Raw genomic sequence first — 27890 nt, 5'->3', positions numbered from 1 at the left:
CGTTCCCCTCACTGGACAGAATGTCGTGTGCGGCGCTCAGCATTATTACGTAGGAGTAATTGTTACACAGTCCGAGGAGCCTTGGGGCAAAGCAACAGTACAATACAGTCAGAGAACATTCCGGACATCACAACACCTCACTACACTGTCCCCATCAAACACTCCCAGGACAGGTACAGCACGAGGTTAGATACAGAGTAAAGCTCCCTCTACACTGTCCCCATCAAACACTCCCAGGACAGGTACAGCACGGGGTTAGATACAGAGTAAAGCTCCCTCTACACTGTACCCATCAAACACTCCCAGGACAGGTACAGCACGGGGTTAGATACAGAGTAAAGCTCCCTCTACACTGTCCCCATCAAACACTCCCAGGACAGGTACAGCACGGGGTTAGATACAGAGTAAAGCTCCCTCTACACTGTCCCCATCAAACACTCCCAGGACAGGTACAGCACGGGGTTAGATACAGAGTGAAACTCCCTCTACACTGTCCCCATCAAACACTCCCAGGACAGGTACAGCACGGGGTTAGATACAGAGTAAAGCTCCCTCTACACTGTCCTCATCAAACACTCCCAGGACAGGTACAGCACGGGGTTAGATACAGAGTAAAGCTCCGTCTACACTGTCCCCATCAAACACTCCCAGGACAGGTACAGCACAGGGTTAGATACAGAGTAAACCTCCCTCTACACTGTCCCCATCAAACACTCCAGGACAGGTACAGCACGGGGTTAGATACAGAGTAAAGCTCCCTCTACACTGTCCCCATCAAATACTCCCAGGACAGGTACAGCACGGGGTTAGATACAGAGTAAAGCTCCCTCTACACTGTCCCCACCAAACACTCCCAGGACAGGTACAGCACGGAGTTAGATACAGAGTAAAGCTCCCTCTACATTGTCCCCATCAAACACTCCCAGGACAGGTACAGCACGGGGTTAGATACAGAGTAAAGCTCCCTCTGCACTGTCCCCGTCAAACACTTCCAGGACAGGTACAGCACAGGGTTAGATACAGAGTAATGCTCCCTCTACACTGTCCCCATCAAACACCCAGGACAGGTACAGCACGGGGTTAGATACAGAGTAAACCTCCCTCTGCACTGTCCCCAGCAAACACTCCCAGGACAGGTACAGCACGGGGTTAGATACAGAGTAAAGCTCCTCTACACTGTCCCCATCAAACACTCCCAGGACAGGTACAGCTCTGGGTTAGATACAGAGTAAAGCTCCCTCCACACTGTCCCCATCAAACACTCCCAGGACAGGTACAGCACAGGGTTAGATACAGAGTAAAGCTCCCTCTACACTGTCCCCATCAAACACTCCCAGGACAGGTACAGCACGGGGTTAGATACAGAGTGAAGCTCCCTCTACACTGTCCCCATCAAACACTCCCAGGACAGGTACAGCACGGGGTTAGATACAGAGTAAAGCTCCCTCTACACTGTTCCCATCAAACACTCCCAGGACAGGTACAGCACGGGGTTAGATACAGAGTATAGCTCCCTCCACACTGTCCCCATCAAACACTCCCGGGACAGGTACAGCACGGGGTTAGATACAGAGTAAAGCTCCCTCTACACTGTCCCCGTCAAACACTCCCAGGACAGGTACAGCACGGGGTTAGATACAGAGTAAAGCTCCCTCAACACTGTCCCCATCAAACACTCCCAGGACAGGTACAGCACGGGGTTAGATACAGAGTAAAGCTCCCTCTACACTGTCCCCATCAAACACTCCCAGGACAGGTACAGCACGGGGTTAGATACAGAGTATAGCTCCCTCCACACTGTCCCCATCAAACACTCCCGGGACAGGTACAGCACGGGTTAGATACAGAGTAAAGCTCCCTCTACACTGTTCCCATCAAACACTCCCAGGACAGGTACAGCACGGGGTTAGATACAGAGTATAGCTCCCTCCACACTGTCCCCATCAAACACTCCCGGGACAGGTACAGCACGGGGTTAGATACAGAGTAAAGCTCCCTCTACGCTGTCCCCATCAAACACTCCCAGGACAGGTACAGCACGGGGTTCGATACAGAGTAAACCTCCCTCTACACTGTCCCCATCAAACACTCCCAGGACAGGGACAGCACGTGGTTAGGTACAGAGTAAAGCCCCCTCTACACTGTCCCCATCAAACACTCCCAGGACAGGCACAGCACGGGGTTCGATACAGAGTAAAGCTCCCTCTACACTGTCCCCATCAAACACTCCCAGGACAGGTACAGCACGGAGTTAGATACAGAGTAAAGCTCCCTCTACACTGTCCCCATCAAACACTCCCAGGACAGGTACAACACGGGGTTAGATACAGAGTAAAGCTCCCTCTACGCTGTCCCCATCAAACACTCCCAGGACAGGTACAGCACGGGGTTAGATACAGAGTAAAGCTCCCTCTACACTGTTCCCATCAAACACTCCCAGGACAGGTACAGCACGGGGTTAGATACAGAGTATAGCTCCCTCCACACTGTCCCCATCAAACACTCCCGGGACAGGTACAGCACGGGGTTAGATACAGAGTAAAGCTCCCTCTACACTGTCCCCGTCAAACACTCCCAGGACAGGTACAGCACGGGGTTAGATACAGAGTAAAGCTCCCTCAACACTGTCCCCATCAAACACTCCCAGGACAGGTACAGCACGGGGTTAGATACAGAGTAAAGCTCCCTCTACACTGTCCCCATCAAACACTCCCAGGACAGGTACAGCACGGGGTTAGATACAGAGTATAGCTCCCTCCACACTGTCCCCATCAAACACTCCCGGGACAGGTACAGCACGGGGTTAGATACAGAGTAAAGCTCCCTCTACACTGTTCCCATCAAACACTCCCAGGACAGGTACAGCACGGGGTTAGATACAGAGTATAGCTCCCTCCACACTGTCCCCATCAAACACTCCCGGGACAGGTACAGCACGGGGTTAGATACAGAGTAAAGCTCCCTCTACGCTGTCCCCATCAAAAACTCCCAGGACATGTACAGCACGGGGTTCGATACAGAGTAAACCTTCCTCTACACTGTCCCCATCAAACACTCCCAGGACAGGGACAGCACGTGGTTAGGTACAGAGTAAAGCCCCCTCTACACTGTCCCCATCAAACACTCCCAGGACAGGCACAGCACGGGGTTCGATACAGAGTAAAGCTCCCTCTACACTGTCCCCATCAAACACTCCCAGGACAGGTACAGCACGGAGTTAGATACAGAGTAAAGCTCCCTCTACACTGTCCCCATCAAACACTCCCAGGACAGGTACAACACGGGGTTAGATACAGAGTAAAGCTCCCTCTACGCTGTCCCCATCAAACACTCCCAGGACAGGTACAGCACGGGGTTAGATACAGAGTAAAGCTCCCTCTACACTGTTCCCATCAAACACTCCCAGGACAGGTACAGCACGGGGTTAGATACAGAGTATAGCTCCCTCCACACTGTCCCCATCAAACACTCCCGGGACAGGTACAGCACGGGGTTAGATACAGAGTAAAGCTCCCTCTACACTGTCCCCGTCAAACACTCCCAGGACAGGTACAGCACGGGGTTAGATACAGAGTAAAGCTCCCTCAACACTGTCCCCATCAAACACTCCCAGGACAGGTACAGCACGGGGTTAGATACAGAGTAAAGCTCCCTCTACACTGTCCCCATCAAACACTCCCAGGACAGGTACAGCACGGGGTTAGATACAGAGTATAGCTCCCTCCACACTGTCCCCATCAAACACTCCCGGGACAGGTACAGCACGGGGTTAGATACAGAGTAAAGCTCCCTCTACACTGTTCCCATCAAACACTCCCAGGACAGGTACAGCACGGGGTTAGATACAGAGTATAGCTCCCTCCACACTGTCCCCATCAAACACTCCCGGGACAGGTACAGCACGGGGTTAGATACAGAGTAAAGCTCCCTCTACGCTGTCCCCATCAAACACTCCCAGGACAGGTACAGCACGGGGTTCGATACAGAGTAAACCTCCCTCTACACTGTCCCCATCAAACACTCCCAGGACAGGGACAGCACGTGGTTAGGTACAGAGTAAAGCCCCCTCTACACTGTCCCCATCAAACACTCCCAGGACAGGCACAGCACGGGGTTCGATACAGAGTAAAGCTCCCTCTACACTGTCCCCATCAAACACTCCCAGGACAGGTACAGCACGGAGTTAGATACAGAGTAAAGCTCCCTCTACACTGTCCCCATCAAACACTCCCAGGACAGGTACAACACGGGGTTAGATACAGAGTAAAGCTCCCTCTACGCTGTCCCCATCAAACACTCCCAGGACAGGTACAGCACGGGGTTAGATACAGAGTAAACCTCCCTCTACACTGTCCCCATCAAACACTCCCAGGACAGGTACAGCACGGGGTTAGATACAGAGTAGCGCTCCCTCTACACTGTCCCCATCAAACACTCCCAGGACAGGTACAGCACGGGGTGAGATACAGAGTAAAGTTCCCTCTCCACTGTCCCCATCAAACACTCGCAGGACAGGTACAGCACGGGGTTAGATACAGAGTAACGCTCCCTCTCCACTGTCCCGATCAAACACTCCAGGACAGGTACAGCACGGGGTTAGATACAGAGTAAAGCTCCCTCTGCACTGTCCCCATCAAACACTCCCAGGACAGGTACAGCACGGGGTGAGATACAGAGTAAAGCTCCCTCTACACTGTCCCCATCAAACACTCCCAGGACAGGTACAGCACGGGGTTAGATACAGAGTAAAGCTCCCTCTACACTGTCCCCATCAAACACTCGCAGGACAGGTACAGCACGGGGTTAGATACAGAGTAAAGCTCCCTCTACACTGTCCCCATCAAACACCCCCAGGAAAGGTACAGCATGGGGTTAGATACAGAGTAAAGCTCCCTCTACACTGTCCCCATCAGACACTCCCATTACATGTCCAGCACGGGGTTAGATACAGAGTGAAGCTCCCTCTACACTGTCTCCATCAAACACTCCCAGGACAGGTACAGCACGGGGTTAGATACAGAGTGAAGCTCCCTCTACACTGTCCCCATCAAACACTCCCAGGACAGGTACTGCACGGGGTTAGATACACAGCAAAGCTCCATCTACACTGTCCCCATCAAACACTCCCAGGGCAGGTACAGCACGGCGTTAGATACAGAGTAAAGCTCCCTCTACACTGTCCCCATCAAACACTCCCAGGACAGGTACAGCACGGGGTTAGATACAGAGTAAAGCTCCCTCTACACTGTCCCCATCAAACACTCCCAGGACAGGTACAGCACGGGGTTAGATACAGAGTAAAGCTCCCTCTACACTGTCCCCATCAAACACTCCCAGGACAGGTACAGCACGGGGTTAGATACAGAGTAAAGCTCCCTCTACACTGTCCCCATCAAACACCCCCAGGACAGGTACAGCACAGGGTTAGATACAGAGTGAAGCTCCCTCTACACTGTCCCCATCAAACACTCCCAGGACAGGTACAGCACGGGGTTAGATACAGAGTAAAGCTCCCTCTACACTGTCCCCATCAAACACTCCCAGGACAGGTACAGCACGGGGTTAGATACAGAGTAAAGCTCCCTCTACACTGTCCCCATCAAACACCCCCAGGACAGGTACAGCACGGGGTTAGATACAGAGTAAAGCTCCCTCTACACTGTTCCCATCAAACACACCCAGGACAGGTACAGCACGGGGTTAGATACAGAGTAAAGCTCCCTCTACACTGTCCCCACGAAGCACTCCCATTACATGTCCAGCACGGGGTTAGATACAGAGTCAAGCTCCCACTTCACTGTGCCCATCAAACACTCCCAGGACAGGTACAGCACGGGGTTAGATACAGAGTAAACCTCCCTCTACACTGTCCCCATCAACACTCCGAGGACAGGTACAGCACGGGGTTAGATACAGAGTAAAGCTCCCTCTACACTGTCCCCATCAAACACTCCCAGGACAGGTACAGCACGGGGATAGATACAGAGTAAAGCTCCCTCTACACTGTCCCCATCAAACACTCCCAGGACAGGTACAGCACGGGGTGAGATACAGAGTAAAGCTCCCACTTCACTGTGCCCATCAAACACTCCCAGGACAGGTACAGCAAGGGGTTAGATACAGAGTAAACCTCCCTCTACACTGTCCCCATCAACACTCCCAGGACAGGTACAGCACGGGGTTAGATACAGAGTAAAGCTCCCTCTACACTGTCCCCATCAAACACTCCCAGGACAGGTACAGCACGGGGTTAGATACAGAGTAAAGCTCCCTCTACACTGTCCCCATCAAACACTCCCAGGACAGGTACAGCACGGAGTTAGATACAGAGTAAAGCTCCCTCTGCATTGTCCCCATCAAACACTCCCAGGACAGGTACAGCACGGGGTTAGATACAGAGTAAAGCTCCCTCTACACTGTCCCCATCAAACACTCCCAGGACAGGTACAGCACGGAGTTAGATACAGAGTAAAGCTCCCTCTGCATTGTCCCCATCAAACACTCCCAGGACAGGTACAGCACGGGGTTAGATACAGAGTAAAGCTCCCTCCACACTGTCCCCATCAAACACTCCCAGGACAGGTACAGCACGGGGTTAGATACAGTGTAAAGCTCCCTCTACACTGTCCCCATCAAACACTCCCTAGACAGGTACAGCACGGGGTTAGATACAGAGTAAAGCTCCCTCTACACTGTCCCCATCAAACACTCCCAGGACAGGTACAGTACGGGGTTAGATACAGAGTAAAGCTCCCTCTACACTGTCCCCATCAAACACTCCCAGGACAGGTACAGCACGGGGTTAGATACAGAGTAAAGCTCCCTCTATTAGATTTTAATAATACAGCTAAAAAGGACTATGGAGCTCAGGATCATTCCGGAATGCCTGAGGATCAGCCCCCACGCAGTGAACACAGCAGCAGCTTTCAAGCACTGGCAGACTTGTTTCGAGGCCTACCTCAGAACGACCACCGGTCGGGTCACAGAAGACCAGAAACTACAGGTCCTGCACTCGAGGTTAAGCACGGAGATTTTCTCCCTCATCGAAGACGCAGAGGATTTCCAGACGGCGTTCGCAGCACTGAAAAGTCTCTATGTCCGCCCAGTAAACCAGATCTACGCTCGCTACCAGCTCGCGACGAGACGGCACAGTCCCGGAGAATCGATAGATGAATTCTACGCCGCGCTGCTGATTTTGGGACGAGCCTGCAGCTGCCCATCGGTGAACGCAAATGAACACACGGACATGTTAATGCGCGATGCTTTTGTGGCAGGTATGAACTCCTCCCAAATCCGCAAAGACTTCTAGAAAGAAAGTCGCTAGGACTCTCAGAGGCCCGGGCCCTAGCAGCCTCCCTAGACGTGGCCGCGCGAAATACCCGTGCCTACGGCCCCGACCGCGCGGCAGCCCATTGGACTCCGTACGCACCCGTCGCGACAAACCCACCCCCCCCCGGACACCCCACAGGCTTGCGCGGTCCAAACGCCAAGTCGCACCGGGGGAGCCCGCTGCTATTTCTGCGGCCAGGCAAAACACCCCCGACAGCGCTGCCCGGCCCGCGCAGCAATCTGCAAGAGCTGCGTGAAAAGGGCCATTTCGCGGTTGTGTGCCGGTCCCGCGAGGTCGCCGCGGTCCCGGGAGAACAGGGAGCCCTGCACGCCGCTTACGCTCCCCAACCCCCCCAGCGCCCCATGTACGACCCGCAGGCGCAGCCACTCTGGGTCCCGACCACCGCGGTCCCGGGAGAACAGGGAGCCCTGCACGCCGCTTACGCTCCCCAACCCCCCCCCCCCCCGCGCCCCACGTATGACCCGCCGGCGCTACCACTTTGGGTCCCGACCACCGCTGTCCCCAGAGAAGAGGGAGTTCTGCGCGGCTCTAACGCCCCCCAACCCCCCCCCCCCCCGCGCCCCACGTCTGACCCGCCGGCGCTACCAATTTGGGTCCCGACCACCGCTGTCCCCAGAGAAGAGGGAGCCCCGCGCGTTCCTAACACTCCCCAACCCCCCCAGCGCCCCATGTGCGACCCGCAGATGCCGCCATTTTGGGTCCCGGCCACCACGAGGGGAGGAAGGGCGCCGCCATCTTGGACCACCACAGACCTGTACGATGCATGGGGGCGGCCATTTTGTATTTTGTCCCCCCCGGCCGTCATCCTGTGACCCCCCAGCCATGTGCGATGCATGGGGGCAGCCATTTTGTTCATCCCCGACGCCATCTTGGACGGCAACAACGGACCCCAGTGTCGACGGCTCCACGGGGTTCGAGGAAGACGCTCCACTACTACAACCACGTCTCGCTTCAATAACGCTGGACCAAGCTCGGCCCCGGACACTCCAGACGACGACGACAACGGTGCTGATAAACGGGCACGAGACACCATGCCTGGTCGACTCCGGGAGCACAGAAAGCTTCATCCACCCCGACACGGTAAGACGCTGTTCATTGACCACCCATCCCAGCGCACAAAAGATTTCCCTAGCTGCAGGATCCCACTCCGTACAGATCAAAGGCTTCTGCACAGTGACCCTAACGGTGCAAGGGAGGGAGTTCAAAACTACAGGCTCTACGTCCTTCCCCAACTCTGCGCCCCCACATTACTGGGATTAGACTTCCAGTGCAATCTACAGAGCCTTACCTTCAAATTCGGCGGCCCAATACCCCCACTCACTATCTGCGGCCTCGCAACCCTCAAGGTTGAACCCCCGTCCTTGTTTGCGAACCTCACCCCGGATTGCAAACCCGTCGCCACTAGGAGCAGACGGTACAGCGCCCAGGACCGGACCTTCATTCGCTCCGAAGTCCAGCGGCTACTAAAGGAAGGCATAATCCAGGCCAGCAATAGTCCCTGGAGAGCACAGGTGGTAGTAGTCAAGACAGGGGAGAAGCAAAGGATTGTCATAGACTATAGCCAGACCATCAACAGGTACACACAACTAGACGCGTACCCTCTCCCCCGCATATCCGACATGGTCAATCGGATTGCCCAATATAAGGTCTTCTCCACCGTGGACCTCAAGTCCGCCTACCATCAGCTCCCCATCCGCCCAAGTGACCGCAAGTACACAGCCTTCGAGGCAGACGGGCGATTATACCATTTCCTAAGGGTCCCATTTGGCGTCACAAACAGGGTCTCGGTCTTCCAACGGGAGATGGACCGAATGGTTGATCAACATGGGTTACGGGCCACGTTCCCGTATCTCGACAATGTAACCATCTGCGGCCACGACCAGCAGGACCACGACGCCAACCTCCAAAAATTCCTCCAGACCGCTAAAGCCTTGAACCTCACGGACAACGAGGACAAGTGCGTTTTTAGCACCAACCGGCTAGCCATCCTGGGCTACGTAGTGCGTAATGGGATAATAGGCCCCGATCCCGAACGTATGCGCGCACTCATGGAATTTCCCCTCCCGCACTGCCCAAAAGCCCTGAAACGCTGCCTGGGGTTCTTTTCATACTACGCCCAGTGGGTCCCCCAGTACGCAGACAAGGCCCGCCCCCTAATACAGACCACGACCTTCCCCCTGTCGACAGAGGCTTGCCAGGCCTTCAGCTGCATCAAAGCGGATATCGCAAAGGCCACGATGCGCGCCATCGACGAGTCCCTCCCCTTCCAGGTCGAGAGCGACGCCTCCGACTTAGCTCTGGCGGCCACCCTTAACCAAGCGGGCAGACCCGTGGCCTTTTTCTCCCGGACCCTCCACGCCTCAGAAATCCGCCACTCCTCAGTGGAAAAGGAAGCCCAAGCCATAGTGGAAGCGGTGCGACATTGGAGGCATTACCTGGCCGGCAGGAGATTCACTCTCCGCACCGACCAACGGTCGGTAGCCTTCATGTTCGATAATGCACAGCGGGGCAAAATTAAAAATGACAAGATCTTAAGGTGGAGGATCGAGCTCTCCACCTTCAACTATGAGATCTTGTACCGTCCCGGAAAGCTGAACGAGCCGTCCGATGCCCTATCCCGCAGCACATGTGCCAACGCACAAATAAACCGTCTCCAAACCCTCCACGAGGACCTCTGCCACCCGGGGGTCACTCGGTTTTTCCACTTTATCAAGTCCCGCAACCTCCCCTACTCTTTAGAGGAGGTCCGTACAGTCACAAGGGACTGCCACATCTGCGCGGAATGCAAACCGCATTTTTTCAGGCCGGATGGTGCGCACCTGATTAAGGCTTCCCGCCCCTTTGAACGCCTCAGTTTGGATTTCAAAGGACCCCTCCCCTCCACCGACCGCAACACATACTTCCTTAATATAGTGGACGGGTACTCCCGCTTCCCATTCGCCATCCCCTGCTCTGACATGACCGCGGCCACAGTCATTAAAGCCCTGAACACCATCTTCACGCTGTTCGGTTACCCCGCATACGTCCACAGCGACAGGGGGTCCTCCTTCATGAGTGACGAGCTGCGCCAGTTCCTGCTCAGCAAGGGTATAGCCTCAAGCAGGACGACCAGCTACAACCCCCGGGGGAACGGGCAAGTAGAAAGGGAGAACGGCACGGTCTGGAAGACCGTCCTACTGGCCCTACGGTCCAGGGACCTCCCAGTTTCCCGGTGGCAGGAGGTCCTCCCGGACGCTCTCCATTCCATCCGGTCGTTATTATGTACGAGCACTAATCAAACGCCGCACGAGCGTCTCCTTGTCTTCCCCAGGAAGTCCTCCTCTGGAACGTTGCTGCCGACCTGGCTGGCGGCCCCAGGACCCATCCTGCTCCGAAAGCATGTGCGGGCGCACAAGGCGGACCCGTTGGTCAAAAGGGTTCACCTCCTCCACGCGAACCCGCAGTACGCTTACGTGGAGTACCCCGACGGCCGACAGGACACGGTCTCCCTGCGGGATCTGGCGCCCGCCGGCAACACACACACCCCCCCGACACCATTCACCCAACCCCCCCCTTCCTGCCACCGCTGCACCCCGCGACCGCCCCCTTCCCAGGAGGATCGGTTCCCCTCCCCTCAGGCCCGACCAAGAATAAAGCCCAAGCTGAAACCGTGCGGCTCCTGGAGGCGACAACGCTGGTACAAGCACCACCACCACCGCCGGGGCCGAGGCGATCGACACGGACGACCAGACCGCCCGACCGACTCGTGGCGTCGATCTAAATCAATATATGGACTTTTCACAAGAACATTTTGCTTTTTCTCCTGATACCTTCTGTAAATAGTTGAAACAGGACAAAATTGTACACACTGTATGGCCATATGAATGTTTTCCTCCCAGGACCAGCCCTGTAAACCCTTACCACCATACGAAGCATCATACCGCCGGGTTCATTTTTGACAAGGGGTGAATGTGGTAGTATGTATTAGGGGTCATGTGGGACTGGAAGCCCTAATGTCATTGGCTTCCCGGGTCCTGGTTGTCCGTTGACCTCTAGCTCCGCCCTGAAGGCGGAGTATAAGAAGCCGGAGTCCTCCCCCGCAGGCCAGTCTACTACCGAGCTGCGGGGGAACAGACACGCTGAATAAATTGTATCGCACAAAGACTCCGAGAGACGAATAGAGTGAAGTCGATGAGGCTTTATTCAGCGTGTCTGTTCCCCCACAGCTCGGTAGTAGACTGGCCTGCGGGGGAAGACTCCGGCTTCTTATACTCCGCCTTCAGGGCGGAGCTTGAGGTCAACGGCCAAACAGGACCCGGGATCTGTCAGCCAATGACATTAGGGCTTCCAGTCCCACATGACCCCTAATACATACTACCACACAGAGTAAAGCTCCCTCTACACTGTCCCCATCAAACACTCCCAGGACAGGTACAGCATGGGGTTAGATACAGAGTAAAGCTCCCTCTACACTGTCCCCATCAAACACTCCCAGGACAGGTACAGCACGGGGTTAGATACAGAGTAAAGCTCCCTCTACACTGTCCCCATCAAACACTCCCAGGACAGGTACAGCACGGAGCTAGATACAGAGTAAAGCTCCCTCTACACTGTCCCCATCAACACTCCCAGTACAGGTACAGCACGGAGCTAGATACAGAGTAAAGCTCCCTCTACACTGTCCCCCACAAACACTCCCATGATAGGTACAGCACAGGGTTAAATACAGAGTAAAGCTGCCTCGACACTGTCCCCATCAAACACTCGCAGGACAGGTACAGCACGGAGCTAGATACAGAGTAAAGCTCCCTCTACACTGTCCCCATCAAACACTCCCAGGACAGGTACAGCACGGGGTTAGATACAGAGTGAAGCTCCCTCTACACTGTCCCCATCAAACACTCCCAGGGCAGGTACAGCACGGAGTTAGATACAGAGTAAAGCTCCCTCTACACTGTCCCCATCAACACTCCCAGTACAGGTACAGCACGGAGCTAGATACAGAGTAAAGCTCCCTCTACACTGTCCCCATCAAACACTCCCAGGACAGGTACAGCAAGGGGGTTAGATACAGAGTAAAGCTACCTCTACACTGTCCCCATCAAACACTCCCAGGACAGGTACAGCACGGGGTTAGATACAGAGTAAAGCTACCTCTACACTGTCCCCATCAAACACTCCCAGGACAGGTACAGCACGGGATAGATAGAGTAAAGCTCCCTCTACACTGTCCCCATCAAACACTCCCAGGACAGGTACAGCACGGGATAGATAGAGTAAAGCTGCCTCTACACTGTTCCCATCAAACACCCCCAGGACAGGTACAGCACGGGGTTAGATACAGAGTAAAGCTACCTCTACACTGTCCCCATCAAACACTCCCAGGACAGGTACAGCACGGAGCTAGATACAGAGTAAAGCTGCCTCTACACTGTCCCCATCAAACACTCCCAGGACAGGTACAGCACGGGGTGAGATACAGAGTAAAGCTGTCTCTACACTGTCCCCATCAAACACTCCAAGGACAGGTACAGCACGGGGTGAGATACAGAGTAAAGCTGCCTCTAAACTGTCCCCATCAAACACTCCCAGGACAGGTACAGCACGGGGTTAGATACAGAGTAAAGCTCCCTCTGCACTGTCCCCATCAAACACTCCCAGGACAGGTACAGCACGGGGTTAGATACAGAGTAAAGCTCCCTCTACACTGTCCCCATCAAACACCCCCAGGTCAGGTACAGCATGGGGTTAGATACAGAGTAAAGCTCCCTCTACACTGTCCCCATCAAACACTCCCAGGACAGGTACAGCACGGGGCGAGATACAGAGTAAAGCTCCCTCTACACTGTACCCATCAAACACTCCCAGGACAGGCACAGCACGGGGTTAGATACAGAGTAAAGCTGCCTCTACACTGTCCCCATCAAACACTCCCAGGACAGGTACAGCACGGAGTTAGATACAGAGTAAAGCTCCCTCTACACTGTCCCCATCAAACACTCCCAGGACAGGTACAGCATGGGGCTAGATACAGAGTAAAGCTCCCTCTACACTGTCCCCATCAAACACTCCCAGGACAGGTACAGCACGGGGTTAGATACCGAGTAAAGCTCCCTCTACACTGTCCCCATCAAACACTCCCAGGACAGGTACAGCACGGGGCTAGATACAGAGTATACCTGCCTCGACACTGACCCCATCACACACTCCCAGGACAGGTACAGCACGGGGTTAGATACAGAGTAAAGCTCCCTCTACACAGTCCCCATCAAACACTCCCAGGACAGGTACAGCATGGGGTTAGATACAGAGTAAAGCTCCCTCTACACTGTCCCCATCAAACACTCGCAGGACAGGTACAGCACGTGGTTAGATACAGAGTAAAGCTCCCTCTACACTGTCCCCATCAAACACTCCCAGGACAGGTACAGCACGGGGTTAGATACAGAGTAAAGCTCCCTCTACACTGTCCCCATCAAACACTCCCAGGACAGGTACAGCACGGGATTGGATACAGAGTAAAGCTCCCTCTACACTGTCCCCATCAAACACTCCCAGGACAGGTACAGCACGGAGCTAGATACAGAGTAAAGCTCCCTCTACACTGTCCCCATCAACACTCCCAGTACAGGTACAGCACGGAGCTAGATACAGAGTAAAGCTCCCTCGACACTGTCCCCATCAAACACTCCCAGGACAGGTACAGCAAGGGGGTTAGATACAGAGTAAAGCTAGCTCTACACTGTCCCCATCAAACACTCCCAGGACAGGTACAGCACGGGGGTTAGATACAGAGTAAAGCTACCTCTACACTGTCCCCATCAAACACTCGCAGGACAGGTACAGCACGGGATAGATACAGAGTAAAGCTCCCTCTACACTGTCCCCATCAAACGCTCCCAGGACAGGTACAGCACGGGATAGATAGAGTAAAGCTGCCTCTACACTGTTCCCATCAAACACCCCCAGGACAGGTACAGCACGGGGTTAGATACAGAGTAAAGCTACCTCTACACTGTCCCCATCAAACACTCCCAGGACAGGTACAGCACGGAGCTAGATACAGAGTAAAGCTGCCTCTACACTGTCCCCATCAAACACTCCCAGGACAGGTACAGCACGGGGTGAGATACAGAGTAAAGCTGTCTCTACACTGTCCCCATCAAACACTCCCAGGACAGGTACAGCACGGGATAGATAGAGTAAAGCTGCCTCTACACTGTTCCCATCAAACACCCCCAGGACAGGTACAGCACGGGGTGAGATACAGAGTAAAGCTCCCTCTACACTGTCCCCATCAAACACTCCCAGGACAGGTACAGCACGGAGTTAGATACAGAGTAAAGCTCCCTCCACACTGTCCCCATCAAACACTCCCAGGACAGGTACAGCACGGGTTTAGATACAGAGTAAAGCTCTCTCTACACTGTCCACATCAAACACTCCCAGGACAGGTACAGCACGGGGTTAGATACAGAGTAAAGCTCCCTCTACACTGTCCCCATCAAACACCCCCAGGACAGGTACAGCACGGGGTTAGATACAGAGTAAAGCACCCTCTACACTGTCCCCATCAAACACTCCCAGGACAGGTACAGCACGGGGTTAGATACAGAGTGTGGCGCACAAAGACTCCGTGAGACAAGCAGAGTGAAGTCGATGAGGCTTTATTAAGCGTGTCTGTTCCCCAGCAGCCCGATAGTAAACTGGCCTGCGGGGGAAGACACCGGCTTCTTATACTTCGCCTTGAGGGCGGAGTATGAGGTCAACGGCCAACCAGGGCCCGGGATCTGTCAGCCAATGACATTAGGGCTTCCAGTCCCACATGACCCCCAATACATACTACCACACAGAGTAAAGCTCCCTCTACACTGTCCCCATCAAACACCCCCAGGTCAGGTACAGCACGGGGTTAGATACAGAGTAAAGCTCCCTCTACACTGTCCCCATCAAACACTCCCAGGACAGGTACAGCACGGGGCGAGATACAGAGTAAAGCTCCCTCTACACTGTACCCATCAAACACTCCCAGGACAGGTACAGCACGGGGTTAGATACAGAGTAAAGCTGCCTCTACACTGTCCCCATCAAACACTCCCAGGACAGGTACAGCACGGAGTTAGATACAGAGTAAAGCTCCCTCTACACTGTCCCCATCAAACACTCCCAGGACAGGTACAGCACGGGGCTAGATACAGAGTAAAGCTCCCTCTACACTGTCCCCATCAAACACTCCCAGGACAGGTACAGCACGGGGTTAGATACAGAGTAAACCTCCCTCTACACTGTCCCCATCAAACACTCCCAGGACAGGTACAGCACGGGGTTAGATACAGAGTAAAGCTCCCTCTACACTGTCCCCATCAAACACTCCCAGGACAGGTACAGCACGGGGTTAGATACAGAGTAAAGCTCCATCCACACTGTCCCATCAAACACTCCCAGGACAGGTACAGCACGGGGTTGGATACAGAGTAAAGCTCCCTCTACACTGTCCCCATCAAACACTCCCAGGACAGGTACAGCACGGGGCTAGATACAGAGTAAAGCTCCATCCACACTGTCCCCATCAAACACTCCCAGGACAGGTACAGCACGGGGTTAGATACAGAGTAAAGCTCCCTCTACACTGTCCCCATCAAACACTCCCAGGACAGGTACAGCACGGGGTTAGATACAGAGTAAAGCTCCCTCTACACTGTCCCCTTCAAACACTCCCAGGACAGGTACAGCACGGGGTTAGATACAGAGTAAACCTCCCTCTACACTGTCCCCATCAAACACTCCCAGGACAGGTACAGCACGGGGTTAGATACAGAGTAAAGCTCCCTCTACACTGTCCCCATCAAATACTCCCAGGACAGGTACAGCACGGGGTTAGATACAGAGTAAAGCTCCCTCTACACTGTCCCCATCAAACACTCCCAGGACAGGTACAGCACGGGGTTAGATACAGAGTAAAGCTCCCTCGAAACTGTCGCCATCAAACACTCCCAGGACAGGTACAGCACGGAGTTAGATACAGAGTAAAGCTCCCTCTACACTGTCCCCATCAAACACTCCCAGGACAGGTACAGCACGGGGTTAGATACAGAGTAAAGCTACCTCTACACTGTCCCCATCAAACACTCCCAGGACAGGTACAGCACGGGATAGATACAGAGTAAAGCTCCCTCTACACTGTCCCCATCAAACACTCCCAGGACAGGTACAGCACGGGATAGATAGAGTAAAGCTGCCTCTACACTGTTCCCATCAAACACCCCCAGGACAGGTACAGCACGGGGTTAGATACAGAGTAAAGCTCCCTCTACACTGTCCCCATCAAACACCCCCAGGTCAGGTACAGCACGGGGTTAGATACAGAGTAAAGCTCCCTCTACACTGTCCCCATCAAACACTCCCAGGACAGGTACAGCACGGGGCGAGATACAGAGTAAAGCTCCCTCTACACTGTACCCATCAAACACTCCCAGGACAGGTACAGCACGGGGTTAGATACAGAGTAAAGCTGCCTCTACACTGTCCCCATCAAACACTCCCAGGACAGGTACAGCACGGAGTTAGATACAGAGTAAAGCTCCCTCTACACTGTCCCCATCAAACACTCCCAGGACAGGTACAGCACGGGGCTAGATACAGAGTAAAGCTCCCTCTACACTGTCCCCATCAAACACTCCCAGGACAGGTACAGCACGGGGTTAGATACCGAGTAAAGCTCCCTCTACACTGTCCCCATTAAACACTCCCAGGACAGGTACAGCACGGGGCTAGATACAGAGTATACCTCCCTCTACACTGACCCCATCACACACTCCCAGGACAAGTACAGCACTGGGTTAGATACAGAGTAAAGCTCCCTCTACACTGTCCCCATCAAACACTCCCAGGACAGGTACAGCACGGGGTTAGATACAGAGTAAAGCTCCATCCACACTGTCCCATCAAACACTCCCAGGACAGGTACAGCACGGGGTTAGATACAGAGTAAAGCTCCCTCTACACTGTCCCCATCAAACACTCCCAGTACAGGTACAGCACGGGGCTAGATACAGAGTAAAGCTCCATCCACACTGTCCCCATCAAACACTCCCAGGACAGGTACAGCACGGGGTTAGATACAGAGTAAAGCTCCCTCTACACTGTCCCCATCAAACACTCCCAGGACAGGTACAGCACGGGGTTAGATACAGAGTAAAGCTCCCTCTACACTGTCCCCTTCAAACACTCCCAGGACAGGTACAGCACGGGGTTAGATACAGAGTAAACCTCCCTCTACACTGTCCCCATCAAACACTCCCAGGACAGGTACAGCACGGGGTTAGATACAGAGTAAAGCTCCCTCTACACTGTCCCCATCAAACACTCCCAGGACAGGTACAGCACGGGGTTAGATACAGAGTAAAGCTCCATCCACACTGTCCCATCAAACACTCCCAGGACAGGTACAGCACGGGGTTGGATACAGAGTAAAGCTCCCTCTACACTGTCCCCATCAAACACTCCCAGGACAGGTACAGCACGGGGCTAGATACAGAGTAAAGCTCCATCCACACTGTCCCCATCAAACACTCCCAGGACAGGTACAGCACGGGGTTAGATACAGAGTAAAGCTCCCTCTACACTGTCCCCATCAAACACTCCCAGGACAGGTACAGCACGGGGTTAGGTACAGAGTAAAGCTCCCTCTACACTGTCCCCTTCAAACACTCCCAGGACAGGTACAGCACGGGGTTAGATACAGAGTAAACTTCCCTCTACACTGTCCCCATCAAACACTCCCAGGACAGGTACAGCACGGGGTTAGATACAGAGTAAAGCTCCCTCTACACTGTCCCCATCAAATACTCCCAGGACAGGTACAGCACGGGGTTAGATACAGAGTAAAGCTCCCTCTACACTGTCCCCATCAAACACTCCCAGGACAGGTACAGCACGGGGTTAGATACAGAGTAAAGCTCCCTCTACACTGTCGCCATCAAACACTCCCAGGACAGGTACAGCACGGAGTTAGATACAGAGTAAAGCTCCCTCGACACTGTCCCCATCAAACACTCCCAGGACAGGTACAGCACGGGGTTAGATACAGAGTAAACCTCCCTCTACACTGTCCCCATCAAACACTCCCAGGACAGGTACAGCACGGGGTTAGATACAGAGCAAAGCTCCCTCTACACTGTCCCCATCAAACACTCCCAGGACAGGTACAGCACGGGGTTAGATACAGAGTAAAGCTGCCACTACACTGTCCCCATCAAACACTCCCAGGACAGGTACAGCACGGGGTTAGATACAGAGTAAAGCTCCCTCTACACTGTCCTCATCAAACACTCCCAGGACAGGTACAGCACGGGGTTAGATACAGAGTAAAGCTCCCTCTGCACTGTCCCCATCAAACACTCCCAGGACAGGTACAGCACGGAGTTAGATACAGAGTAAAGCTCCCTCTACACTGACCCCATCAAACACACCCGGGACAGGTACAGCACGGGGTTAGATACAGAGTAAAGCTCCCTCTACACTGTACCCATCAAACACTCCCAGGACAGGTACAGCACGGGGTTAGATACAGAGTAAAGCTCCCTCTACACTGTCCCCATCAAACACTCCCAGGACAGGTACAGCACGGGGTTAGATACAGAGTAAAGCTCCCTCTACACTGTCCCCATCAAACACTCCCAGGACAGGTACAGCACGGGGTTAGGTACAGAGTAAAGCTCCCTCTACACTGTCCCCTTCAAACACTCCCAGGACAGGTACAGCACGGGGTTAGATACAGAGTAAACTTCCCTCTACACTGTCCCCATCAAACACTCCCAGGACAGGTACAGCACGGGGTTAGATACAGAGTAAAGCTCCCTCTACACTGTCCCCATCAAATACTCCCAGGACAGGTACAGCACGGGGTTAGATACAGAGTAAAGCTCCCTCTACACTGTCCCCATCAAACACTCCCAGGACAGGTACAGCACGGGGTTAGATACAGAGTAAAGCTCCCTCTACACTGTCGCCATCAAACACTCCCAGGACAGGTACAGCACGGAGTTAGATACAGAGTAAAGCTCCCTCGACACTGTCCCCATCAAACACTCCCAGGACAGGTACAGCACGGGGTTAGATACAGAGTAAACCTCCCTCTACACTGTCCCCATCAAACACTCCCAGGACAGGTACAGCACGGGGTTAGATACAGAGCAAAGCTCCCTCTACACTGTCCCCATCAAACACTCCCAGGACAGGTACAGCACGGGGTTAGATACAGAGTAAAGCTGCCACTACACTGTCCCCATCAAACACTCCCAGGACAGGTACAGCACGGGGTTAGATACAGAGTAAAGCTCCCTCTACACTGTCCTCATCAAACACTCCCAGGACAGGTACAGCACGGGGTTAGATACAGAGTAAAGCTCCCTCTGCACTGTCCCCATCAAACACTCCCAGGACAGGTACAGCACGGAGTTAGATACAGAGTAAAGCTCCCTCTACACTGACCCCATCAAACACACCCGGGACAGGTACAGCACGGGGTTAGATACAGAGTAAAGCTCCCTCTACACTGTCCCCATCAAACACTCCCAGGACAGGTACAGCACGGGGTTAGATACAGAGTAAAGCTCCCTCTACACTGTCCCCATCAAACACTCCCAGGACAGGTACAGCACGGGGTTAGATACAGAGTAAAGCTCCCTCTACACTGACCCCATCAAACACTCCCAGGACAGGTACAGCATGGGGTTAGATACAGAGTAAAGCTCCCTCCACACTGACCCCATCAAACACTCCCAGGACAGGTACAGCACGGGGTTAGATACAGAGTAAACCTCCCTCTACACACACTTTACCAGAATCCGCTGAAGTTTCTGCAGCGCTCTCGTCGATCTGTGGGGAAGAGAAACATTTGGGTTAGAGACAAGTTTGGGTGAGAGGGGGAAAGAGAGAGGGGGGGGGGGGTAGGAGAAGAGGGTCCTGGGGCTCAACGTATGTAAACAATTGAAGGTACCGGACAGGTTGAGAGAGCGCAGTTAATAAAACAGCATCCTGGGATAGGAGGCAGAGACCGAGAATTCGGGAGATTTTTCCTGGGCTTTCTTACCTGGAGTTCTAATTTCTTGAAACGCATCATCATCATCTAGAGAAAGAGAGAGAAAATGAGTGAGGGTCAGTACTGAGGGAAAGCCGCGCTGTCAGAGTGTCAGTAGTGAGGGAGCGCTGCACTGTCAGAGGGTCAGTACTGAGGGAGTGCTGCACTGTCAGAGGGTCAGTACTGAGGGAGTGCCGCACTGTCAGAGGGTCAGTACTGAGGGAGTGCTGCACTGTCAGAGGGTCAGTACTGAGGGAGTGCCGCACTGTCAGAGGGTCAGTACTGAGGGAGTGCTGCACTGTCAGAGGGTCAGTACTGAGGGAGTGCCGCACTGTCAGAGGGTCAGTACTGAGGGAGTGCCGCACTGTCAGAGGGTCAGTACTGAGGGAGCGCCGCACTGTCAGAGGGTCAGTACTGAGGGAGTGCTGCACTGTCAGAGGGTCAATACTGAGGGAGTGCTGCACTGTCAGAGGGTCAGTACTGAGGGAGTGCTGCACTGTCAGAGGGTCAGTACTGAGGGAGTGTCGCACTGTCAGAGAGTCAGTACTGTGGGAGTGCTGCACTGTCAGAGGGTCAGTACTGAGGGAGAGCCGCACTGTCAGAGGGTCAGTACTGAGGGAGTGCCGCACTGTCAGAGGGTCAGTACTGAGGGAGTGCTGCACTGTCAGAGGGTCAGTACTGAGGGAGTGCCGCACGGTCAGAGGGTCAGTACTGAGGGAGTGCCGCACGGTCAGAGGGTCAGTACTGAGGAAGTGCCGCACTGTCAGAGGGTCAGTACTGAGGGAGTGCTGCACTGTCAGAGGGTCAGTACTGAGGGAGTGCTGCACTGTCAGAGGGTCAGTACTGAGGGAGTGCTGCACTGTCAGAGGGTCAATACTGAGGGAGTGCTGCACTGTCAGAGGGTCAGTACTGAGGGAGTGCTGCACTGTCAGAGGGTCAGTACTGAGGGAGTGCTGCACTGTCAGAGGGTCAGTACTGAGGGAGTGCTGCACTGTCAGAGGGTCAGTACTGAGGGAGCGCCGCACTGTCAGAGGGTCAGTACTGAGGGAGCGCCGCACTGTCAGATGGTCAGTACTGAGGGAGTGCCGCACTGTCAGAGGGTCAGTACTGAGGGAGCGCCGCACTGTCAGAGGGTCAGTACTGAGGGAGTGCCGCACTGTCAGAGGGTCAGTACTGAGGGAGCGCCGCACTGTCAGAGAGTCAGTACTGTGGGAGTGCTGCACTGTCAGAGGGTCAGTACTGAGGGAGAGCCGCACTGTCAGAGGGTCAGTACTGAGGGAGTGCCGCACTGTCAGAGGGTCAGTACTGAGGGAGTGCTGCACTGTCAGAGGGTCAGTACTGAGGGAGTGCCGCACGGTCAGAGGGTCAGTACTGAGGGAGTGCCGCACGGTCAGAGGGTCAGTACTGAGGAAGTGCCGCACTGTCAGAGGGTCAGTACTGAGGGAGTGCTGCACTGTCAGAGGGTCAGTACTGAGGGAGTGCCGCACTGTCAGAGGGTCAGCACTGAGGGAGCGCCGCACTGTCAGAGGGTCAGTACTGAGGGAGTGCTGCACTGTCAGAGGGTCAGTACTGAGGGAGTGCTGCACTGTCAGAGGGTCAGTACTGAGGGAGCGCCGCACTGTCAGAGGGTCAGTACTGAGGGAGAGCCGCACTGTCAGAGGGTCAGTACTGAGGGAGTGCTGCACTGTCAGAGGGTCAGTACTGAGTGAGTGCAGCACTGTCAGAGGTTCAGTACTGAGGGGGTGCCGCACTGTCAGAGGGTCAGTACTGAGGGAGTGCCGCACTGTCAGAGGGTCAGTACTGAGGGAGCGCTGCACTGTCAGAGGGTCAGTACTTAGGGAGTGCCGCACTGTCAGAGAGTCAGTACTGAGGGAGTGCCGCACTGTCAGAGGGTCAGGAGTGAGGGAGTGCTGCACTGTCAGCGGGTCAGTACTGAGGAAGCGCCGCACTGTCAGAGGGTCAGTACTGAGGGAGTGCCGCACTGTCAGAGGGTCAGTACTGAGGGAGTGCCGCACTGTCAGAGGGTCAGTAGTGAGGGAGTGCTGCACTGTCAGCGGGTCAGTACTGAGGGAGTGCCGCACTGTCAGAGGGTCAGTACTGAGGGAGTGCCGCACTGTCAGAGGGTCAGTGCTGAGGGAGTGCCGCACTGTCAGAGGGTCAGTACTGAGGGAGTGCTGCACTGTCAGAGGGTCAGTGCTGAGGGAGTGCCGCACTGTCAGAGGGTCAGTACTGAGGGAGTGCTGCACTGTCAGAGGGTCAGTGCTGAGGGAGTGCCGCACTGCCAGAGGGTCAGTACTGAGGGAGTGCCGCACTGTCAGAGGGTCAGTACTGAGGGAGTGCCGCACTGTCAGAGGGTCAGTACTGAGGGAGTGCTGCACTGTCAGAGGGTCAGTACTGAGGGAGTGCCGCACTGTCAGAGGGTCAGTACTGAGGGAGCGCCGCACTGTCAGAGGGTCAGTACTGAGGGAGTGCCGCACTGTCAGAGGGTCAGTACTGAGGGAGCACCGCACTGTCAGAGGGTCAGCACTGAGGGAGTGCCGCACTGTCAGAGGGTCAGTACTGAGGGAGTGCCGCACTGTCAGAGGGTCAGTACTGAGGGAGTGCTGCACTGTCAGAGGGTCAGTACTGAGGGAGTGCCGCACTGTCAGAGGGTCAATACTGAGGAAGTGCCGCACTGTCAGAGGGTCAGTACTGAGGGAGTGCCGCACTGTCAGAGGGTCAGTACTGAGGGAGTGCCGCACTGTCAGAGGGTCAGTACTGAGGGAGTGCCGCACTGTCAGAGGGTCAGTACTGAGAGAGTGCTGCACTGTCAGAGGGTCAGTCCTGAGGGAGTGCCGCACTGTCAGAGGGTCAGTACTGAGGGAGCGCCGCACTGTCAGAGGGTCAGTACTGAGGGAGTGCCGCACTGTCAGAGGGTCAGTACTGAGGGAGCGCCGCACTGTCAGAGGGTCAGTACTGAGGGAGTGCTGCACTGTCAGAGGGTCAGTACTGAGGGAGTGCCGCACTGTCAGAGGGTCAGTACTGAGGGAGTGCCGCACTGTCAGAGGGTCAGTACTGAGGGAGTGCTGCACTGTCAGAGGGTCAGTACTGAGGGAGTGCCGCACTGTCAGAGGGTCAGTACTGAGGGAGTGCCGCACTGTCAGAGGGTCAGTACTGAGGGAGTGCTGCACTGTCAGAGGGTCAGTACTGAGGGAGTGCCGCACTGTCAGAGGGTCAGTACTGAGGGAGTGCTGCACTGTCAGAGGGTCAGTACTGAGGGAGTGCCGCACTGTCAGAGGGTCAGTACTGAGGGAGTGCTGCACTGTCAGAGGGTCAGTACTGAGGGAGTACCGCACTGTCAGAGGGTCAGTACTGAGGGAGTGCTGCACTGTCAGAGGGTCAGTACTGAGGGAGTACCGCACTGTCAGAGGGTCAGTACTGAGGGAATGCCGCACTGTCAGAGGGTCAGTACTGAGGGAGTGCCGCACTGTCAGAGGGTCAGTACTGAGGGAGTGCCGCACTGTCAGAGGGTCAGTACTGAGGGAGTGCCGCACTGTCAGAGGGTCAGTACTGAGAGAGTGCCGCACTGTCAGAGGGTCAGTACTGAGGGAGTGCCGCACTGTCAGAGGGTCAGTACTGAGGGAGTGCCGCACTGTCAGAGGGTCAGTACTGAGGGAGTGCTGCACTGTCAGAGGGTCAGTACTGAGGGAGCGCCGCATTGTCAGAGGGTCAGTACTGAGGGAGTGCCGCACTGTCAGAGGGTCAGTACTGAGGGAGTGCCGCACTGTCAGAGGGTCAGTACTGAGGGAGTGCTGCACTGTCAGCGGGTCAGTACTGAGGGAGTGCCGCACTGTCAGAGGGTCAGTACTGAGGGAGTGCCGCACTGTCAGAGGGTCAGTACTGAGGGAGTGCCGCACTGTCTGAGGGTCAGTACTGAGGGAGTGCTGCGCTGTCAGAGGGTCAGTACTGAGGGAGTGCCGCACTGTCAGAGGGTCAGTACTGAGGGAGTGCCGCGCTGTCAGAGGGTCAGTACTGAGGGAGTGCCGCACTGTCAGAGGGTCAGTATTGAGGGAGTGCCGCGCTGTCAGAGGGTCAGTACTGAGGGAGCGCCGCACTGTCAGAGGGTCAGTACTGAGGGAGTGCCGCACTGTCAGAGGGTCAGTACTGAGGGAGTGCAGCACTGTCAGAGGGTCAGTACTGAGCGAGTGCCGCACTGTCAGAGGGTCAGTACTGAGGGAGTGTTGCACTGTCAGAGGGTCAGTACTGAGGGAGTGCCGCACTGTCAGAGGGTCAGTACTGAGGGAGTGCCGCACTGTCAGAGGGTCAGTACTGAGGGAGTGCTGCACTGTCAGCGGGTCAGTACTGAGGGAGTGCCGCACTGTCAGAGGGTCAGTACTGAGGGAGAGCCGCTCTGTCAGAGGGTCAGTACTGAGGGAGTGCCGCACTGTCAAAGGGTCAGTACTGAGGGAGTGCTGCACTGTCAGAGGGTCAGTACTGAGGGAGTGCTGCACTGTCAGAGGGTCAGTACTGAGGGAGTGCTGCACTGTCAGGGGGTCAGTACTGAGGGAGTGCTGCACTGTCAGAGGGTCAGTACTGAGGCAGTGCTGCACTGTCAGAGGGTCAGTACTGAGGGAGTGCCGCACTGTCAGAGGGTCAGTACTGAGGGAGTGCTGCACTGTCAGGGGGTCAGTACTGAGGGAGTGCTGCACTGTCAGAGGGTCAGTACTGAGGCAGTGCTGCACTGTCAGAGGGTCAGTACTGAGGGAGTGCCGCACTGTCAGAGGGTCAGTACTGAGGGAGAGCTGTACTGTCAGAGGGTCAGTACTGAGGGAGTGCTGCACTGTCAGAGGGTCAGTACTGAGGGAGTGCCGCACTGTCAGAGGGTCAGTACTGAGGGAGTGCCGCACTGTCAGAGGGTCAGTACTGAGGGAGTGCCGCACTGTCAGAGGGTCAGTACTGAGGGAGTGCCGCACTGTCAGAGGGTCAGTGCTGAGGGAGTGCCGCACTGTCAGAAGGTCAGTACTGAGGGAGTGCCGCACTGTCAGAGAGTCAGTACTGAGGGAGTGCCGCACTGTCAGAGGGTCAGTACTGAGGGAGTGCCGCTCTGTCAGAAGGTCAGTACTGAGGGAGTGCCGCACTGTCAGAGAGTCAGTACTGAGGGAGTGCCGCACTGTCAGAGGGTCAGTACTGAGGGAGTGCCGCACTGTCAGAGGGTCAGTGCTGAGGGAGTGCCGCACTGTCAGAGGGTCAGTACTGAGGGAGTGCCGCACTGTCAGAGGGTCAGTACTGAGGGAGTGCCGCACTGTCAGAGGGTCAGTACTGAGGGAGTGCCGCACTGTCAGAGGGTCAGTACTGAGGGAGTGCCGCACTGTCAGAGGGTCAGTACTGAGGGAGTGCCGCACTGTCAGAGGGTCAGTACTGAGGGAGTGTCGCACTGTCAGAGGGTCAGTACTGAGGGAGTGCCGCACTGTCAGAGGGTCAGTACTGACGGAGCGCCGCACTGTCAGAGGGTCAGTACTGAGGGAGTGCAGCACTGTCAGAGGGTCAGTACTGAGGGAGTGCCGCACTGTCAGAGGGTCAGTACTGAGGGAGTGCTGCACTGTCAGAGGGTCAGTACTGAGGGAGTGCCGCACTGTCAGAGGGTCAGTACTGAGGGAGTGCCGCACTGTCAGAGGGTCAGTACTGAGGGAGTGTCGCACTGTCAGAGGGTCAGTACTGAGGGAGTGCCGCACTGTCAGAGGGTCAGTACTGAGGGAGCGCCGCACTGTCAGAGGGTCAGTACGGAGGGAGCGCCGCACTGTCAGAGGGTCAGTACTGAGGGAGTGCCGCACTGTCAGAGGGTCAGTACTGAGGGAGTGCCGCACTGTCAGAGGGTCAGTACTGAGGGAGTGCCGCACTGTCAGAGGGTCAGTACTGAGGGGGTGCCGCACTGTCAGAGGGTCAGTACTGAGGGAGTGCCGCACTGTCAGAGGGTCAGTACTGAGGGGGTGCCGCACTGTCAGAGGGTCAGTACTGAGGGAGCGCCGCACTGTCAGAGGGTCAGTACGGAGGGAGCGCCGCACTGTCAGAGGGTCAGTACTGAGGGAGTGCCGCACTGTCAGAGGGTCAGTACTGAGGGAGTGCCGCACTGTCAGAGGGTCAGTACTGAGGGAGTGCCGCACTGTCAGAGGGTCAGTACTGAGGGAGTGCTGCACTGTCAGAGGGTCAGTACTGAGGGAGTGCCGCACTGTCAGAGGGTCAGTACTGAGGGAGGGCTGCACTGTCAGAGGGTCAGTACTGAGGGAGTGCTGCACTGTCAGAGGGTCAGTGCTGTATTATCGGGAGGAGGCGGTGCTGGGGGTGAATGGGGGAGGGTGTGGGGGGGGGGGGGGGGATGCGGTGACCTTCCCTCTCACCTGAGGTTTCTGGGGGGGACCCTCCCCTATTTGGAGGCTGGAATATCTCCTCCACCTCCATGTCGATGCCTCACTTCCTGCTTCTTCTCTTCAAGGTGCGAGCCCGTTGCAAAACCAGAATGTTTGGTGAAGGGGGGGTGGGGGGTGTTGCAATAAGTCGCCCTCCAGCTGCAAACCAGCACCCTGCCCCCCTGCACCCTGTCCCCCTGCACCCTGACCCTCCAGCACCCCCTGCACCCTGTCCCCCTGCACCCTGACCCTCCAGCACCCAGACAAAGAAACCTGCCCCAGTGTCTGGCAGTCACAGCTGCTGCTGCCAGCATCAAAGATGGCCACTTCCAGCAGCTCACAACCACCAACAATGGAGGCGAGCTGGCAAGATGGAAAAAGGGGGAAGGGGAAGAGGACACCAGCGCCACCACCCTGGCACCTGGCGGCACAGCAGGCTCTCGCAGACCGACTCCAATTACTGACACCCTCCCCACCTCCTTCCCACAAAATAAAGCAGAGCAAATCCCCCCTCGCCCCCCCACAAACCCCGCGCCCACCCCACATTTAAACAGGTCCCGCGTCATCGCCGTGGCGGCCACAAGGAATCATCGGATCCCTGTCGCACCTACCGTGGCCATTCGGCCCAAAGAGTCCTTACCACCCCTCTGACCGAGCGTCCTGCCAAGGCACATTCATCCACCAGAACCTGACCCGTACATCCCGGGACACTGAGGGACAATTGATCATGGCCAATCCACCTAACCTGTACATCCCTGGACACTAAGGGACAATTGATCTTGGCCAATCCACCTAACCTGTACATCCCTGGGCACTAAGGGACAATTGATCATGGCCAATCCACGTAACCTGTACATCCCTGATCACTAAGGGACAATTGATCATGGCCAAGCCACCTAACCTGTACATCCCTGATCACTAAGGGACAATTGATCATGGCCAAGCCACCTAACCTGTACATCCCTGGACACTAAGGGACAATTGATCTTGGCCAATCCACCTAACCTGTACATCCCTGGGCACTAAGGGACAATTGATCATGGCCAAGCCACCTAACCTGTACATCCCTGGACACTAAGGGACAATTGATCATGGC

The 27890-nt window shown here is 55.4% G+C and overlaps 1 long non-coding RNA gene across 1 annotated transcript; it reads right to left on the bottom strand.

The window, feature by feature from the left end:
* On the bottom strand, positions 1-26987 carry LOC140395849 (uncharacterized). The gene is made up of 4 exons (XR_011936332.1): positions 26786-26987; positions 20424-20459; positions 20173-20209; positions 1-80 (listed from the first exon to the last, which is right to left on the bottom strand). It is a non-coding gene; the product is annotated as an uncharacterized lncRNA (long non-coding RNA).
* Between the last annotated feature and the right edge of the window lie 903 nt (positions 26988-27890).

Source organism: Scyliorhinus torazame, chromosome 19, assembly GCF_047496885.1.
Source record: "Scyliorhinus torazame isolate Kashiwa2021f chromosome 19, sScyTor2.1, whole genome shotgun sequence".
Lineage (NCBI taxonomy): Eukaryota > Metazoa > Chordata > Chondrichthyes > Carcharhiniformes > Scyliorhinidae > Scyliorhinus > Scyliorhinus torazame.
The sequence above is the reverse complement of the archived record's forward strand: the minus strand, read 5'-3'. Positions and strand labels throughout refer to the sequence as shown.